Here is a 21,043-nt window from a genome sequence, read left to right as displayed (position 1 = left end):
ATAGCCATTTGAACCAAGTATATCTGGAATGCCTTGCAACGATCTGTTCAGAAGAGATTTACATCCCCTTGAACTCTTACGGATTTATGGACATCCCTGCAGGATTCATGGTGTCAGTTCCCTGCAGCACTTCTGCAGACATTAGTCGAGTCCACGCCACGTCGTGATTCGGCACTTCTGCGTGTTCGCGGGGGCCCTACACGGCATTACGCAGCTGTTTCAGTTTCTTTGGCTCTTCAGTGTGTGTAGTGATCGATCGGAAACCGGTGTTACCACTGTGGCAAGGCCGTTGGCAGTCTTACGTACTCCTCACTGTAAATGAGAAAGGGGAACAACTCTTTTACGTTGCTGCCTTTTCTCGAATGAATGTTGTAATGCTGTGTTCTATAGGTAAGTTGTAATTCCAATCAACTTTTCCTATTCGTAGCCGTTGACAGGTCGTTGGGACCCCGTATATTACCAACACAAACAGTGGAGCCTTTCCCTTTGTAGTCCTTTACCTCTTTCCTACTCCACATGGTGATTATAGCAACTTACAAATCATCGATATCAAGTCGGCAACTGCTGACGAAGAAATACCTCTCTCTCCTTGTTTGGAAATTTATCTCCAATTTGCTCAGTATGTTCCGCAAGTCCTACTACGAAACTACGTGAAACGACTGAAGGTTGAAAATAGTAGAAAAAATCTTAGTCTTTTTATGCAATTGAAATGTATGATGACAATGCAAGAACCCATTATCTAAAAGCATTGACGATTATCCTTCTGCATTCATACGAGCAGGGTCTATTCTAGAACATCTATCCACACAAGCGACTTACCGGTTTGTCGCCGCCTCCCCCCTCTCCCCCTCCCCGCCCGCGTTTCTGACAACCCTTATAGCTTGGCACCCCGAGCAGCGCCTTGTGTCCCTTGTACCTTGAACGGGCCCTACATCTAAGGCTACATTATACCCAATACACTGTACAGTTTGCTGGTGAAACACCTGTACGTCCAAGAGTCCTAAAATCGTCATCCTTATACTGTGTGTCCTGGAAACTGATTAATTACGCTGTGCGCAACTATGCTTTAATTTCGCATTAAACAAACTGCTATGGCTCTGAGCACTATGGGACTTAACATCTGTGGTCATCAGTCCCCTAGAACTTAGAACTACTTAAACCTAACTAACCTAAGGACATCACACACACCCATGCCCGAGGCAGGATTCGAACCTGCGACCGTAGCAGTCCCGCGGTTCCGGACTGAGCGCCTGAACCGCTAGACCACCGCGGCCGGCACAAACTGCTACTTACAGGGAGAATTGCACGATGAAGCTGCCAACAACACATTGTTAGCCATAAGCTAGAAATATCCATGGAGGGAATATTCAGCTAAAATAGTTCAAATGGCTCTAAGCACTATGGGACTTAACATCTGAGGTCATCAGTCCCCTCGACTCAAAACCCCTTAAACCTAGCTAACCTAAGGACAGCACACACACCCATGCCCAGGGCAGGATTCGAACCTGCGACCGTAGCAGTCCCGCGGTTCCGGACTGAGCGCCTGAACCGCTAGACCACCGCGGCCGGCACAAACTGCTACTTACAGGGAGAATTGCACGATGAAGCTGCCAACAACACATTGTTAGCCATAAGCTAGAAATATCCATGGAGGGAATATTCAGCTAAAATAGTTCAAATGGCTCTAAGCACTATGGGACTTAACATCTGAGGTCATCAGTCCCCTCGACTCAAAACCCCTTAAACCTAGCTAACCTAAGGACAGCACACACACCCATGCCCAGGGCAGGATTCGAACCTGAGACCGTAGCAGTCCCGCGGTTCCGGACTGAGCGCCTGAACCGCTAGACCACCGCGGCCGGCACAAACTGCTACTTACAGGGAGAATTGCACGATGAAGCTGCCAACAACACATTGTTAGCCATAAGCTAGAAATATCCATGGAGGGAATATTCAGCTAAAATAGTTCAAATGGCTCTAAGCACTATGGGACTTAACATCTGAGGTCATCAGTCCCCTCGACTCAAAACCCCTTAAACCTAGCTAACCTAAGGACAGCACACACACCCATGCCCAGGGCAGGATTCGAACCTGCGACCGTAGCAGTCCCGCGGTTCCGGACTGAGCGCCTGAACCGCTAGACCACCGCGGCCGGCACAAACTGCTACTTACAGGGAGAATTGCACGATGAAGCTGCCAACAACACATTGTTAGCCATAAGCTAGAAATATCCATGGAGGGAATATTCAGCTAAAATAGTTCAAATGGCTCTAAGCACTATGGGACTTAACATCTGAGGTCATCAGTCCCCTCGACTCAAAACCCCTTAAACCTAGCTAACCTAAGGACAGCACACACACCCATGCCCAGGGCAGGATTCGAACCTGCGACCGTAGCAGTCCTGCGGTTCCGGACTGAGCGCCTGAACCGCTAGACCACCGCGGCCGGCACAAACTGCTACTTACAGGGAGAATTGCACGATGAAGCTGCCAACAACACATTGTTAGCCATAAGCTAGAAATATCCATGGAGGGAATATTCAGCTAAAATAGTTCAAATGGCTCTAAGCACTATGGGACTTAACATCTGAGGTCATCAGTCCCCTCGACTCAAAACCCCTTAAACCTAGCTAACCTAAGGACAGCACACACACCCATGCCCAGGGCAGGATTCGAACCTGCGACCGTAGCAGTCCCGCGGTTCCGGACTGAGCGCCTGAACCGCTAGACCACCGCGGCCGGCACAAACTGCTACTTACAGGGAGAATTGCACGATGAAGCTGCCAACAACACATTGTTAGCCATAAGCTAGAAATATCCATGGAGGGAATATTCAGCTAAAATAGTTCAAATGGCTCTAAGCACTATGGGACTTAACATCTGAGGTCATCAGTCCCCTCGACTCAAAACCCCTTAAACCTAGCTAACCTAAGGACAGCACACACACCCATGCCCAGGGCAGGATTCGAACCTGCGACCGTAGCAGTCCCGCGGTTCCGGACTGAGCGCCTGAACCGCTAGACCACCGCGGCCGGCACAAACTGCTACTTACAGGGAGAATTGCACGATGAAGCTGCCAACAACACATTGTTAGCCATAAGCTAGAAATATCCATGGAGGGAATATTCAGCTAAAATAGTTCAAATGGCTCTAAGCACTATGGGACTTAACATCTGAGGTCATCAGTCCCCTCGACTCAAAACCCCTTAAACCTAGCTAACCTAAGGACAGCACACACACCCATGCCCAGGGCAGGATTCGAACCTGCGACCGTAGCAGTCCCGCGGTTCCGGACTGAGCGCCTGAACCGCTAGACCACCGCGGCCGGCACAAACTGCTACTTACAGGGAGAATTGCACGATGAAGCTGCCAACAACACATTGTTAGCCATAAGCTAGAAATATCCATGGAGGGAATATTCAGCTAAAATAGTTCAAATGGCTCTAAGCACTATGGGACTTAACATCTGAGGTCATCAGTCCCCTCGACTCAAAACCCCTTAAACCTAGCTAACCTAAGGACAGCACACACACCCATGCCCAGGGCAGGATTCGAACCTGCGACCGTAGCAGTCCCGCGGTTCCGGACTGAGCGCCTGAACCGCTAGACCACCGCGGCCGGCACAAACTGCTACTTACAGGGAGAATTGCACGATGAAGCTGCCAACAACACATTGTTAGCCATAAGCTAGAAATATCCATGGAGGGAATATTCAGCTAAAATAGTTCAAATGGCTCTAAGCACTATGGGACTTAACATCTGAGGTCATCAGTCCCCTCGACTCAAAACCCCTTAAACCTAGCTAACCTAAGGACAGCACACACACCCATGCCCAGGGCAGGATTCGAACCTGCGACCGTAGCAGTCCCGCGGTTCCGGACTGAGCGCCTGAACCGCTAGACCACCGCGGCCGGCACAAACTGCTACTTACAGGGAGAATTGCACGATGAAGCTGCCAACAACACATTGTTAGCCATAAGCTAGAAATATCCATGGAGGGAATATTCAGCTAAAATAGTTCAAATGGCTCTAAGCACTATGGGACTTAACATCTGAGGTCATCAGTCCCCTCGACTCAAAACCCCTTAAACCTAGCTAACCTAAGGACAGCACACACACCCATGCCCAGGGCAGGATTCGAACCTGCGACCGTAGCAGTCCCGCGGTTCCGGACTGAGCGCCTGAACCGCTAGACCACCGCGGCCGGCACAAACTGCTACTTACAGGGAGAATTGCACGATGAAGCTGCCAACAACACATTGTTAGCCATAAGCTAGAAATATCCATGGAGGGAATATTCAGCTAAAATAGTTCAAATGGCTCTAAGCACTATGGGACTTAACATCTGAGGTCATCAGTCCCCTCGACTCAAAACCCCTTAAACCTAGCTAACCTAAGGACAGCACACACACCCATGCCCAGGGCAGGATTCGAACCTGCGACCGTAGCAGTCCCGCGGTTCCGGACTGAGCGCCTGAACCGCTAGACCACCGCGGCCGGCACAAACTGCTACTTACAGGGAGAATTGCACGATGAAGCTGCCAACAACACATTGTTAGCCATAAGCTAGAAATATCCATGGAGGGAATATTCAGCTAAAATAGTTCAAATGGCTCTAAGCACTATGGGACTTAACATCTGAGGTCATCAGTCCCCTCGACTCAAAACCCCTTAAACCTAGCTAACCTAAGGACAGCACACACACCCATGCCCAGGGCAGGATTCGAACCTGCGACCGTAGCAGTCCCGCGGTTCCGGACTGAGCGCCTGAACCGCTAGACCACCGCGGCCGGCACAAACTGCTACTTACAGGGAGAATTGCACGATGAAGCTGCCAACAACACATTGTTAGCCATAAGCTAGAAATATCCATGGAGGGAATATTCAGCTAAAATAGTTCAAATGGCTCTAAGCACTATGGGACTTAACATCTGAGGTCATCAGTCCCCTCGACTCAAAACCCCTTAAACCTAGCTAACCTAAGGACAGCACACACACCCATGCCCAGGGCAGGATTCGAACCTGCGACCGTAGCAGTCCCGCGGTTCCGGACTGAGCGCCTGAACCGCTAGACCACCGCGGCCGGCACAAACTGCTACTTACAGGGAGAATTGCACGATGAAGCTGCCAACAACACATTGTTAGCCATAAGCTAGAAATATCCATGGAGGGAATATTCAGCTAAAATAGTTCAAATGGCTCTAAGCACTATGGGACTTAACATCTGAGGTCATCAGTCCCCTCGACTCAAAACCCCTTAAACCTAGCTAACCTAAGGACAGCACACACACCCATGCCCAGGGCAGGATTCGAACCTGCGACCGTAGCAGTCCCGCGGTTCCGGACTGAGCGCCTGAACCGCTAGACCACCGCGGCCGGCACAAACTGCTACTTACAGGGAGAATTGCACGATGAAGCTGCCAACAACACATTGTTAGCCATAAGCTAGAAATATCCATGGAGGGAATATTCAGCTAAAATAGTTCAAATGGCTCTAAGCACTATGGGACTTAACATCTGAGGTCATCAGTCCCCTCGACTCAAAACCCCTTAAACCTAGCTAACCTAAGGACAGCACACACACCCATGCCCAGGGCAGGATTCGAACCTGCGACCGTAGCAGTCCCGCGGTTCCGGACTGAGCGCCTGAACCGCTAGACCACCGCGGCCGGCACAAACTGCTACTTACAGGGAGAATTGCACGATGAAGCTGCCAACAACACATTGTTAGCCATAAGCTAGAAATATCCATGGAGGGAATATTCAGCTAAAATAGTTCAAATGGCTCTAAGCACTATGGGACTTAACATCTGAGGTCATCAGTCCCCTCGACTCAAAACCCCTTAAACCTAGCTAACCTAAGGACAGCACACACACCCATGCCCAGGGCAGGATTCGAACCTGCGACCGTAGCAGTCCCGCGGTTCCGGACTGAGCGCCTGAACCGCTAGACCACCGCGGCCGGCACAAACTGCTACTTACAGGGAGAATTGCACGATGAAGCTGCCAACAACACATTGTTAGCCATAAGCTAGAAATATCCATGGAGGGAATATTCAGCTAAAATAGTTCAAATGGCTCTAAGCACTATGGGACTTAACATCTGAGGTCATCAGTCCCCTCGACTCAAAACCCCTTAAACCTAGCTAACCTAAGGACAGCACACACACCCATGCCCAGGGCAGGATTCGAACCTGAGACCGTAGCAGTCCCGCGGTTCCGGACTGAGCGCCTGAACCGCTAGACCACCGCGGCCGGCACAAACTGCTACTTACAGGGAGAATTGCACGATGAAGCTGCCAACAACACATTGTTAGCCATAAGCTAGAAATATCCATGGAGGGAATATTCAGCTAAAATAGTTCAAATGGCTCTAAGCACTATGGGACTTAACATCTGAGGTCATCAGTCCCCTCGACTCAAAACCCCTTAAACCTAGCTAACCTAAGGACAGCACACACACCCATGCCCAGGGCAGGATTCGAACCTGAGACCGTAGCAGTCCCGCGGTTCCGGACTGAGCGCCTGAACCGCTAGACCACCGCGGCCGGCACAAACTGCTACTTACAGGGAGAATTGCACGATGAAGCTGCCAACAACACATTGTTAGCCATAAGCTAGAAATATCCATGGAGGGAATATTCAGCTAAAATAGTTCAAATGGCTCTAAGCACTATGGGACTTAACATCTGAGGTCATCAGTCCCCTCGACTCAAAACCCCTTAAACCTAGCTAACCTAAGGACAGCACACACACCCATGCCCAGGGCAGGATTCGAACCTGCGACCGTAGCAGTCCCGCGGTTCCGGACTGAGCGCCTGAACCGCTAGACCACCGCGGCCGGCACAAACTGCTACTTACAGGGAGAATTGCACGATGAAGCTGCCAACAACACATTGTTAGCCATAAGCTAGAAATATCCATGGAGGGAATATTCAGCTAAAATAGTTCAAATGGCTCTAAGCACTATGGGACTTAACATCTGAGGTCATCAGTCCCCTCGACTCAAAACCCCTTAAACCTAGCTAACCTAAGGACAGCACACACACCCATGCCCAGGGCAGGATTCGAACCTGCGACCGTAGCAGTCCCGCGGTTCCGGACTGAGCGCCTGAACCGCTAGACCACCGCGGCCGGCACAAACTGCTACTTACAGGGAGAATTGCACGATGAAGCTGCCAACAACACATTGTTAGCCATAAGCTAGAAATATCCATGGAGGGAATATTCAGCTAAAATAGTTCAAATGGCTCTAAGCACTATGGGACTTAACATCTGAGGTCATCAGTCCCCTCGACTCAAAACCCCTTAAACCTAGCTAACCTAAGGACAGCACACACACCCATGCCCAGGGCAGGATTCGAACCTGCGACCGTAGCAGTCCCGCGGTTCCGGACTGAGCGCCTGAACCGCTAGACCACCGCGGCCGGCACAAACTGCTACTTACAGGGAGAATTGCACGATGAAGCTGCCAACAACACATTGTTAGCCATAAGCTAGAAATATCCATGGAGGGAATATTCAGCTAAAATAGTTCAAATGGCTCTAAGCACTATGGGACTTAACATCTGAGGTCATCAGTCCCCTCGACTCAAAACCCCTTAAACCTAGCTAACCTAAGGACAGCACACACATCCATGCCCAGGGCAGGATTCGAACCTGCGACCGTAGCAGCAGCGTGGTTCCGGACTGAAGCGCCTAGAACCGCTCGGCCGCAGCGGCCGGCTTATTCAGCTACACAGAGGATATATATTTTTTTGTCGTTATCATACGATTCCCCTAAAGTCACATAACTACGTTATGGGGAAAGCTTTCCCCTTACACGCTCTTTCGATTTTGAACGTCACTACATCGCTAGAACTGATAGATCCTGTTCAAAAGTACTATGTACGTTTCACAGGCAACTTAATAATTTGGAATTTGAAGAGATAAACGCAAGAGCATTTCGCTAGTTTGCGACAGTTGTCAGTGATCAAATGTCGCATTTAAAGGAGGTCTTGTTCGTAATTTTGAGTGACTGTTTTAAGAAATTGCCAACAGTCCCGCCCCAGTGATAACACCTGTTCCCGTCAAATCACCGATGTTAATCGCTGTCGGCTTGGATGGGTGACCATCCGGTCTGCCGAGCACTGTTGACAAGGGGGGTGCACCCAGCGAACTGACACACGGCCGGGAGAGCGGTGAGCTGACCACACGCCCCTCCATATCCGCATCTAGTGACGCCTGTGGGCCGAGGATGACACGTTGGCCGGTCGGTACCGTTAGGCCTTCCAAGGCCTGTTTGGACGGAGTTTAGTTTAGTTTAGTTTGTGTTAAGAAATTGCCAAAACCTTGTCGCAGTGGTAACACCGGTTGCCGTCAGATCACCGAAGTCAAACGACGTCCTGTTTGGCTAGCACTTAGATGGGTGACCGTCCAGTTGTGGCGGTTTTTGCGTATCATCAACATGGACAAATGCAATGAATATGGATGATACGTTACTCTATGGTATTCTGCGGTTTGAATTCCCTCTGTTTTTTAGCAGTTGCATTTGTTGTGTCTAGACAAGACAGCCTAGACACAATGAGAGGAAGCCGAAAGACACGCGCTAAGCCAAATCAGGGTGCGTGAGGTCTGAAACAGGATACGTAATGAATGCTATAAAGAAAAGTACGTAGCTTCTGGAATACTTAACTTTAATCCATCCTTTTGGTACATCTGGAGATTGTGGCGATACAAGTGAGACTCTTTAGATACATGCAATGCTACTAATGGCGCCTTGCTAGGTCGTAGCCATTGACTTAGCTGAAGGCAATTCTAACTATTGGCTCGGCTAATGAGCAATGCTTCGTCCATGTAGTCGCTAGCAAAGTCGTCCGTACAACTGGGGCGAGTGCTAGTCCGTATCTCGAGACCTGCCTTGTGGTGGCGCTCGGTCTGCGGTCACACAGTGGCGACACGCGGGTCCGACATGTACTAATGGACCGCGGCCGATTTAAAACTACCACCTAGCAAGTGTGGTGTCTGGCGGTGACACCACAGCATTGATTTGATTTTGTAAATGATACTGACAATATACACATGTATAATGCATTATTCATACTACAACTTCTCCTGGATACTTACTTTGTTCAAATTGCACAAGACTTCCACCTGACGTAGTGTAATAATGTTGACTGTAGTTGTGTTCATATCACTAAAATTACAGATCGTACATCAGAGCTTTCATAATTTTTGTCTTCCATGGATTTAATTATTCTTAGCAAATTGATCACGAAAAGGAACCACAGAATACCACCCGCACAGAACACTGATGTATGCTACCAGAAATTTTTTTCTCCGTGATTCGCGCGTAGTTTAATTTTGACCTCGTACATCAGCAATGAAATCTTGTTCAACAATAAATACCATCAGCACGGTTCTTAGAAAATGCAGTCTGATTCGATTAATTTTTTCTTTTATAAATAGAGTTCAGTACCACCGGTGCACATTTATTTCTTACACATCGGAATATTGTTTGCAGTTTCAAGTAATTTAAATTTGACGCTGAGATAAAAGTTAAGATGGCGGCCAAGCAAAGACAGAGGATTTCTTTTTTTAATTAAGATTTTCCTTTGCTCAATAAATAATTAATCATTTAAATTGATGTCACCAATAAAAAAATTATTAAATTGTTTTGCAAATTAGTTTAACACAAACCCATGCTATTTTCAACTAGAAGTACAGACGAAGTTGCTATATAGTCGCAACTAACAATGGCTGCGCTTCTTGCAGGCATGATAAAACAATTAATACAAAATTATAATTAAAAGAGGAAGTGATTTTTCAATAATTAATCATAAATAGTTTTAACGCATTTGGCTCTATTTGTTTTTTACCAGCAAATGAACATAAAAGTACAATAATTTTACATTAAATGTTTTTCATTCAACAGACCTAAAATCGATTCGCGTCTTGCGTCGGCGACGTACATCAGAAGAAGACGACAAAAGGGTACACAGCAAAAGAAAAGAATGACATAGATTAACAAAGAATGTGAGACAAATATTGTCTCTGTTTTACATAATTATCATCTTTTTAAGAAATAATTACATAATTGAATGAATATTATTGAGTTACGTAATTTTCCACACATTCATATTCCACTCGTAATAAAAATATATATATATCGTGGATGTTATACGGTCTGCCGAGCTTTGTTGGCATACCGAGCGAGGTGGCGCAGTGATAGCACACTGGACTCGCATTCGGGAGGATGACGGTTCAATCCCGCGTCTGGCCATCCTGATTTAGGTTTTCCAGGATTTCCCTAAATGCTCCAGGCAAATGATGGGATGGTTTCTTTGAAAGGGCACGGCCGACTTCCTTCCCTAATCCGATGAGACCGATGACCTCGCTGTTTGGTCTCTTCCCCCAAAACAACCCAACCGCTTTGTTGGAAAGCGGAGTACATTCAGCCCTTGTGACGCAAATTGAGGAGCGGCGCCGGTCACGAAAACTGACAACGGCCGGGAGAGCGGAGTGTTGACCACACGCCCCACCACATTCGCATCCAATGACGCTTTTAGGCTGAGGAGGGCACGGCGGTCGGTCAGTACCGAAGGGTCTTCCGAGACGTGTTCCGAAGGCGTTTTAGTTTAGGTTTACAAAATTATGCTGTGAAAGGGCCGTCTAGCACGCCAAACCGGAAGTGTCCCGAAAAACAGCGACTCTGGTTTTATGACACGCAGCAAATTAACGACTTATCACACACTGGAATATATTTCAGGACGAAATTATGCCGTTTTTACTGCCTGGGACCAAATGTTTCATCTTTCTTTACCCATAAAGAAATTAAAATATTAATCCAAGTACTGATTCTCGAAGTCATAGACACTAGTAGAACAGTTTGTCATTGTGGTTTCTTTTAAAATAAACACAATGATTTGGAGACTCTTTTAATCTGGATGTAATTGCTCATTCGCAGATAAATATCTACATGGAAAAGTTGCTCAGAACATTCAAGAGATTGACTGGGAGCAGGCTCTTACACTACCGCATTAATCTAGCACATGTCTCATAAATACATGTAGAAATCACAAAAAACAGCTCTATGACATTAACTCTTCGTCACACAGTGTTTCGTTATTTCTCAACCCATAAAGAGCCTCTTAGATGTAAGCTAACTTCACTTAGACATTTTTGTTACTTACCTAAGAAACATAGCTTTTGTTCCTCTGAAAGTTTCGATCGTAGCACGAAATGTAAAGAAACAGCGTTACACTGAAGTATTGATACTCGTCTTATGTGGGCGACATGCGCAGCACGCTATGCATACTTCACAGCTATTTCTTCTATATGGTGTTTGTACGCAATGATTGTGTAGGAATTCCAGTTAGTTGTACAGTCTTCGGTTACATGGGTGATTGTGTAGGAAGTCCAGTTAGTTGTACAGTCTTTGGTTACATGTCGCCGATTTTCGGCCGTGCTTTTAGCGAAGCCAAGTGCTGTGTTGCAAACAGAACAAGGCCCAGTACCTGGCGTGCAGTAATGAGGTTACATACGCGGGTAATTATGCTACCCTGTAGAACAATGTACTGTACACATCACGACTGTAAGAAAGTTAAAGAATCCCGCTCCAATAAAAAGTGAAGCATACAGAAAACTGTCGCCATTATTGCTGGCAGCTGCCGGGTAGCTCGCCAATTTCTGCTTAATTGTTCTTGCCTTTCCCTTTCCTAATTAAGAGGTTGTCGCTCTGTACTTTGCCTTCTATGGCAACCAGTTCAACAAGTAATTGTAACAAATAAGGAATTTCTCACGTTTGAACCACTAGCGAAGGCCATAACACAGATGTTCCCACCCTTCATCTCTTCCAGATCGTAAATGTCTCGCTCAAGTTAACGGTCTTGCTTAAGCACTGCTCCGTGATTTACATCTCGTGACCCGCCTCCGGTTTTCTCCCCTGGCTTTCTATACGCAACACGAGACCCGCAGACGGGCGCGTGTTTCAAGTTATATGTCAGATATCAATAAACGGAGAGCTCTTTTTTAATTTTTTTTTATAAAAAACGTAGAAGGCAGAGTCGCGTTCCCCGCAGCTACGTGCACAGATCGTGACGTTCGCCGGTCGCGTGATTGAAAACTTGCTCCGCCAGAGCAAATAACTTCCCTTGTTAAAAGCCGCTACCTGGTCTCTCTTCTGATTCGGCAATTTGTTTGTTGGTCTCCCCGTTATTAATACGGGCGAACACGCTGGCGATTAATTTCGAAACGCGCGGACTGCGCGCTTAACAAATGGCGACGGCGCGGGAAAGCTGGTCCCTGCACGGCTCGCGCCTGCGCAGGGGCATCTGTTCCTGTCCGGCGCTGCTGATGCCATCTGTTGCACACCGCGCGAATTACGAGCTCTGTCTCGTGTCTCCGTAACTGTCGCTAACAAACTCAATCGGTAATTGTTAAAATGAGACTATTCGTTTCTTTGGGCGTTTAAAGTGCAATACTGCTTCACTTTATCTAACAAGCTAAATATGGAAATAAAAGACGGCTAACGTAAGCATAAGAAGTAGTAAATCTATCGTTATTTTGTGCCCGTGGTCGTGTACGAATGCCGGACATGTGCCACGCGGGACAATTGCCATGCTTGACCCTTCGCCAGGTAGCTTCAGTATCGATCCCTCAGGTAAGCGACGCCCTTCTGTCCACTTTCAAACCGTCGTCTTCACATCTTACTCGATACAACCAGTACGTAAGGGACCTTCTTCTTCGACATCTTGGCGAAATACAGAGCTTCTTCTCCGAAATCGAAATATTTATAACTTTTGGGAAACGAAAGCAATACCGACTATTATATCAGTATGTAATTAGTTCTGCCAAGTATAAATTTGGATCCCTCTGCCTGTACGGTAGCTTCCTATCACGCTTACTTATTGCGATAGAAACAGTCCTTCGCCTTGGGAACAACAAGAAAGGAACGATGTAAAGAGAATGCGAATGTAAGCTAATCATTTCATTTTGGTCACTGCATTTGTGCCTACTTTAATTGCTACAACTGCATGCCCAAAAGACAATAAGGAAACAAGAAACGGGTATGTGAACGTTTGAAAAGAAGAACGACATACTCCATATTAAATTACTCTCTAAAATCCGATATCCCTTGCGGCGAAACATTAGTTAATAAAGTGTAGCAGGACAATGTTCAAAACATGACTGAAAATACACTCACTAAATAGAGATAAGAACATCTATGATTGACATGTCATCTAAAGTCGACGTACATTTTTAAAATGTTAGAAATAAGGAAACGAAGTAATACAGAATGCTATGCTTGTAACGTACGTTGCTGTTCTACATGGTTTAGCTCTGGTATTTACAGAGTCACAGAGAAAACATCCTAGGTTTTGGAGGGAAAAGCCGTAATTGTAATGATCTCCACTACAACAGAAACAAGAAGCACAACTTAAGGAAAAATAATGTAATGTGTGTTCCAGCTCACAAGCGACATTGAAGCAGATAGCTCCTGTGACTTAGTGTGGGCAGAGGTTGTATTCGACAGCAGGAATAAATTAATAACTGGCTCCTTTCACCGACCCCCGGTCTCAGATGAAACAGTTGCTGAACAGTTCAAAGAAAACTTGAGTCTCATCACAAATAGGTACCCTACTCATACAATTACACGAGTTGGCAGTGACTTCAATCTACCTTCCGTATGTTGACAGAAATACGTTTTCAGACCCTATTGTAAATAGAAACGTCCGCAGCTCGTGGTCGTGCGGTAGCGTTCTCGCTTCCCGCGCCGGGTTCCCGGGTTCGATTCCCGGCGGGGTCAGGGATTTTCTCTGCCTCGCGATGACTCGGTGTTGTGTGATGTCCTTAGGTTAATTAGGTTTAAGTAGTTCTAAGTTCTAGGGGACTGATCACCATAGATGTGAAGTCCCATAGTGCTCAGAGCCAATTAGATAGAAAACAACTTCCGTAATTGTTCTAAACGCTTTTTTTTAAATTATTTTGAACAATTAGTTCACGTGGCCTTTCAAATTGTAAATGATTACGAAAACACACTTGACCTCTTAGCGACAAATAATCTCGAGCATCACAACGGATACAGGGATTAGTGAACACACAGTCGTAGCGAGGCTCAATTCCGTAAAAAAGAAATTCACCAAAAGTAAACGCGAAATATATATATTTATAAAAGCTGATAAAAATTCGGTTGACGTCTTTGTAAGAGACAGTCTCCAGTCCTTCCAAACTATGTAAGTGAAGACTATATGTGGCTTAAGTTCAAAGAAATAGTGTCAACAGCACTCGAGAGATTCATACCAAATAAATTAATAAGAGACGGAACTGATCTCTCATGGTACACAAAACACGACAGAAAGCTATTGCAGGAGCACTGAAAAAGGCACGTATAATTTAGGCCAACGCAAAATCTCCAAGATTGGCGAAGTTTTACTGAGGCTCGAAATTTGGTGCCGATTTCAATGCGAGATGCATTTAATAGTTTCCACAACGAAACTCTCTAGAAATGTGGCGGAAAAGCTAAAGAGATTCTGGTCCTATGTTAAGTAAATCAGTGGAAAGGCTCAGTAAATACCTTTACTACGCGGCGGGCGAGGAAGAGGAGGAGGGGGAGATAAGGGACCCAACCCTTCGGAACAGGTAAAATCGTGGCGAATGTCCGGCGTGGCAAATGTACGCACACCGTCGTGTACAAAATACAGGCTGATTGATTTATAATGCTGTTAATTATACATATAACTAGCGCAATTAACAGGTTCATCATCAGAAGGCTTGTTCTCGTTAAGATACATTTTTCTTACTTTGCTTGTTATCACTCTTTATTCCCCCATATGATGAAATTTCCTTCCTGCGGTGGTGCCCTACAAACGAAACATGATTTGAGAAAATGTATATTTCACTGTAATTGTGCCTCACAACGATGTTAAAACGACTTAGTTTTAGTTACTTACGTCGAAAGTTTCGCACCATTACGTTCCAGTGCTGAGTGTTTTGAGTTCATGCAGCAACGAAGACTATATGAAGCGCTTTATTTATATATATGTACACACACAGCCTGAAGCACCACTCACACACCATAAACTTTCGCCACATGGTAGGATGTATACAACTACACGGTGTGTGAGTGGTGCCTTACATTATGTGTATTCATACGCTACTGGCCTTTAAAGTTGCTACACCACGAAGATGACGTGCTAAAGACGCGAAATTTAACCGACAGGAAGAAGATGCTGTGATAAGCAAATGGTTAGCTTTTCAGAGCATTCACACAAAGTTGTCTTCGGTGGCGACACCTACAACGTGCTGACATGAGGAAAGTTTTCAACCGATTTCTCGTACACAAACAGCAGTTGACCGGCGTTGCCTGGTGAAACGTAGTTGTGATGCCTCGTGTAAGGAGGAGAAATGCGTACCATCACGTTTCCGACTTTGATAAAGGTCGGATTCTAGCCCATCGCGATAGCCGTTTATCGTATCGCGACATTGCTGCTCGCGTTGGTCGAGATTCAATGACTGTTAGCAGAATATGGAATCGGTGGGTTCAGGAGGATAATACGGAACGGCGTGCTGGATCCCAACGGCCTCGTATCACTAGCAGTCGAGATGACAGGCATCTTATCCGCATGGCTGTAGCGGATCGTGCAGCCACGTCTCGATCCCTGAGTCAACAGATGGGGACGTTTGCGAGACAACAACCATCTGCACGAACAGTTCGACGACGTTTGCAGTAGCACGGACTATCAGCTCGGAGACCGTGGCTACGGTTACCCTTGACGCTGCATCACGGACAAGAGTGTCTGCGATGGTGTACTCGACGACGAACCTGGGTGCACGAATGGAAAAACGTCATTTTTTCGGATGAATCCAGGTTCTGTTTACAGTATCATGATAGTCGCATCCGTGTTTGGCGACAGCGCGGTGAACGCATATTGGAAGCGTGTATTCGTCGTCGCCATATTGGCGTATCACCCGGCGTGATGGTATGGGGTACCATTGGTTACACGTCTCGGTCACCTCTTGTTCGTATTGACGGCACTTTGAACAGTGGACGCTACATTTCAGAAGTCTTACGAACCGTGGCTCTACCCGTCATTCGATCCCTGCGAAACCCTACATTTCAGCGGGATAATGCACGACCGCATGTTGCAGGTCCTGTATGGGCCTTTCTGGATACAGAAAATGTTCGACTGCTGCCGTGGCCAGCACATTCTCCAGATCTCTCGCCAACTGAAAACGTCTGGTCAATGGTGGCCGAGCAACTGGCTGGTGACAATACGCCAGTCACTATTCTTGATGACCTGTGGTATAGTGTTGAAGCTGCATTGGCAGCTGTACCTGTACACGCCATCCAAGCTCTGTTTGACTCAATGCCCAGGCCAATCAAGACCGTTATTACGGCCAGAAGTGGTTGTTCTGGGTACTGATTTCTGAGGATATATGCACCGAATTGCGTGAAAATGTAATCACATGTCAGTTCTAGTATAATATATTTGTCCAATGAATACCCGTTTATCATCTGCGTTTCTTTTTGGTGCAGCAATTTTAATGGCCAGTAGTGTTTATATAAAGAAAATGCTTCATCTATTCTTTGCTGCTGCATGAACACAAGCAGTCAGCACTGGAACGTAATGGCGCGGAATTTTCGACATAAGCACCTGAAATATTTTGACTTTAATAATCTGTTTACGTGGTTTAAAATAGTTACAGTTATATAAACATTTTACTGACATGTTTTGCTGTAGGGCATCACCACTTCAAAGAAATTTCAACATTTGGGAGAGTAAAAATTGAAAACTAATATGAAATAACAAAAATGTATCTTAATGTGGACAAGACCGTCTGATGATGATCCTGTCGGTTCGAAATCCGTAACGGTGATATATATACATATATATATATATATATATATATATATATATATATATATATATATATATAAATGGCGTTATGTATGTTGTACCACCCATCAATATTATTTGACTGTAAAACTCTGCACTTGTGCTAACAACAGATTTTTGAAGGTTAACGGATGTGAAGAATACAGAAGCTCAAGTCCCTGAAGAACCAGTACCTCTAACAGACGACTAGTTCCGACAGATTAGCAAGAGAAAAAAATGAGGTACTATTTGTCAAAAAGGTAAACATCCCTTAAAACAGTGTATTACTTTAGGATATGCGGTATACAGGGAGCGAAAGGCTATTTACAATTTGTACAGACCATGGCAGTACAGTTGGCAGTTATAAGAGTCGAGGGGCATGAAAGGGAAGCAATGGTTGGGAAGGGAGTGAGACAGGGTTGTAGTTCTCCCCGATGTTATTCAATCTGTATATTGAGCAAGCAGTGAAGGAAACAAAAGAAAAATTCGGAGTAGGTATTAAAATCCATGGAGATGACATTGTAATTCTGTCAGAGACAGCAAAGGACTTGGAAGAGCAGTTGAACAGAATGGACAGTGTCTTGAAAGGAGGATATAAGATGAACATCAACAAAAGCAAAACGAGGATAATGGAATGTAGTCGAATTAAGTCGGGTGATGCTGAGGGAATTAGATTAGGAAATGAGACGATTAAGTAGTAAATGAGTTTTGCTATTTGGGGAGCAAAATAACTGATGATGGTCGAAGTAGAGAAGATATAAAATGTAGACTGGCAGTGGCAAGAAAAGCGTTTCTGAAGAAGAGAAATTTGTTAACATCGAGTATAGATTTAAGTGTCAGGAAGTCGTTTCTGAAAGTATTCGTATGGAGTGTAGCCATGTATGGAAGTGAAACATGGACGATAAATAGTTTGGACAGGAAGAGAATAGAAGCTTTCGAAACGTGGTGCTACAGAAGAATGCTGAAGATTAGATGGGTTGATCATATAACTAATGGGGAGGTATTGAATAGGATTGGGGAGAAGAGAAATTTGTGGCACAGCTTGACTAGAAGAAGGGATCGGTTGGTAGGACATGTTCTGAGGCATCGAGGGATCACCAATTTAGTATTGGAGGGCAGCGTGGAGGGTAAAAATCGTAGAGGGAGACCAAGAGATGAATACACTAAACAGATACAGAAGTATGTAGGTTGCAGTAGGCACGGGAGATGAAGAAGCTTGCACAGGATAGAGTAGCATGGAGAGCTGCATCAAACCAGTCTCAGGACTGAAGACAACAACAACAACAACAAGAACAACATGCAGTACTTACAGAAATATATTTTTCAAAATAGAAGTTGCTGTTTTGTAGTCCTCCTTACCTTGTTGTTCATCGATGTCAAATGTGGAGTTTCAATGAAGTGACTGAAACAGCCGAATGGAACAGCTTGTGGCAAAAATCTGAATAATGTGATTGTTGTGGCGTTCGATAGCAGATTACTGCAGCGTTGGTATACCAGAACTGATGTAGCATGTAAAAATGTTCTGTCAAGTGTACATACTGTTCCATTCCGCTTTGTTTCGCGTTGGAAGTCTACATATTATGCGCTTCGTTAACGAATAAAGGAAGAACGAACAGTCAATCAGGGTGACTTTTTTACCAGTCTGGGTATCTTTTACCACTTGCCACTTTTGTTTCAAATGGCGGCTACTCCACCAACTTCCATTATTTTGTACTAATAGCAACAGTTTCATTACCTTTTTGATTTATAGATAGTGTGTCAGTTGTCTTTCCGACTTCCTACAAGTTCCAAGGCATGTGATTATCCTTTAATTGCGTTGGCTGTGTAGACAACTTCTGGCCAGGTTAACACAAATATAGTAATATTTTAAAATAATGCTACAGCTCTAAATTCATTCTATTTTCACTTCTTATTAACGCCTAATTTCCTACTGTCACGATCTAAATTTACCCAGAGAATTAGCTATAGGAAGAATTCTTTGTTTTTAAAGACTGATCTAATGTTATCCTGAACGACAGTGTAACTTTGTACCAACAGAATAACTGAAAACCGGCCTGTGTGACCGAGCGGTTCTGGGCGCTTCAGTCGGGAACCGCGCGACCGCTACGATCGCAGGTTCGAACCATGCCTCGGGCATGGATGTGTGGGATGTCCTTAGGTTAGTTAGGTTTAAGTAGTTCTAAGTTCTAGAGGACTAATGACCTCAGATGTTAATTGCCATAGTGCTCAGAGCCATTTGAACCAATAATTGAAATTTTTCTCTAATAGGGCACATTTTGTTCACTTTCCCAACACTGAGTAATTGGAGATGTAAACTGTTACTATGTCTGTTGTGATATGTAATTTATTTTGTATCCACTATTTTCAAAAAATGGTAGAAAGTGGTACATAACCATCCCGACTGACTGGACAACAACACAACTTCTACTTTGGAAAAAATTGTTCTGTAAGTATGTCATAGAATATTTGAAACAAATGTCTGGCAGTATGGCAAATAACAACTCGCTTATCACTCTTGGCAGTCTGTTGATGGCAGTTGTCCGTAATAAGGTGTTGGTGCTTTAAGGATTGGTGCTTGGTTAATCTCTAGATCCGCAAACTTTCAAAAATCACTTGCTCACTAATGCAGTGTTTTACAACTAAATTATATTTACGGGTTTTAGATTAGACACACCTCTCTATTTCAGATCCTTTTTTTTCAGTTTTAGCCCTTATTAGGAGGAACGTGAGCCTTATCTTTGTTGATAGTGCTGTTCCGTATCCTCTGCTGCTCTATTTTTGTGGTGGTGGCATTAACAAAAAAAAATGTTGACCCGTAGTCGCGGATATAGGGTTTGGTTCTGGCGGGGGGGTGGGGGCGGCGGGAGGGAGGCATTTCTCGCTGTCAAAGGCGACCAACATATCATGTACAAAATTTTACATGACTATGAATCCCAACTAAGAGAAGCTAATTAGCACCAAAGTAATCGTCAGTGAACAGAATAATGGTGTTCAGGCAATGATGCGTTGTCAGCAGTCATAGCTCGAATCTATACTGATAAAAGACTGTACAAGCACCATCAGGGTGAGAGTTGGAAGGCTTGTACTAGAAACGCAAACAGAATTGAATGCTCGTGAAATTATTAGACCGGAATGAAATCCCACGTATACTGGAGTGGGAATCACTAAAGCATGGAACAGACCGAAATTAACATGGGATCATATCAGCACGAAGTCCCAGACACGATGTATTCCGAGTCGGAGGTTAGAGAGAAATTTCTTTTCCACTCCAAGGCCCATAGCTTTTGGGCCACATCTTCTCCTTCTATTGTGTCCAGAACGTTGACCTTTCGTCTTCTCATTTTATCATTGGCTGGCGGTGTATCAGTACCATCCAATAGCCGATTCCCATTGGACACTTCTTCTACCCTCCATACCTCTCTCCCCCCCCCCCCCCACTCCAGGGGACCAATCCGTTGTTGCACTACCTCAAAAGTCCCTAAAATCTTGTATTTGCGACCAGTTGTTGTTGATACTCGCGTCGTCACGTCCCGCAAATGATATTACTGTTTTGCATTCCCAGAAGGGGCTTCCGTCGGTGCCAGGCCGGCGTGTCTGTAACAATCTTACACATCTTATTGGCCACAGAGTGGCTGAAAACTTACAACGATAATATCGCCCCTGTTACGTTTCTCAAGCAGGCGCTACCTGAGTGAAAGGATTTTTTTTTTTTCTAGCGCAAAAAGCCTGTTCCCAAGTACTGTGGTCATGAATTCTACGTCCAGAGTCGTACTAAGCTGATGGTACGTCCTTTCTGTCAATCACTAACCGTTTGTGCAAAGTCTTGACCACCCTACTGTTCTTAGCAATCACTCCAGATAGCAGCTCCTAAAGAGCAGGTAAAATTAACATACCGATGGGATTTAAATTAAAATCACACCCAGTTAAGACCGTGGAAAGCATCGGTTTCTGTCATACTTGCAGGTGGTAGCTGATTAGTTAGGAGACTGGTAGGTGGACAGAAGTTACATCTCGAATTCAAAGACTGTTTAAAGATTAAGACATGGATACATTCTGAGACTAGAGTAGTCCTCATTGACATAAATCCACAACAAGTAACACAAGGTTCATCAATAGAGACCTGAACGAGAGACTTTTTTTTTTTTTTTTTTTTTTTGAGTCATTAGTCGCCTGACTGGTTTGATGTGC

This window comes from Schistocerca serialis, chromosome 2 (genome assembly GCF_023864345.2).
Source record: "Schistocerca serialis cubense isolate TAMUIC-IGC-003099 chromosome 2, iqSchSeri2.2, whole genome shotgun sequence".
Lineage (NCBI taxonomy): Eukaryota > Metazoa > Arthropoda > Insecta > Orthoptera > Acrididae > Schistocerca > Schistocerca serialis.
Note: the sequence above shows the minus strand (reverse complement) of the source record.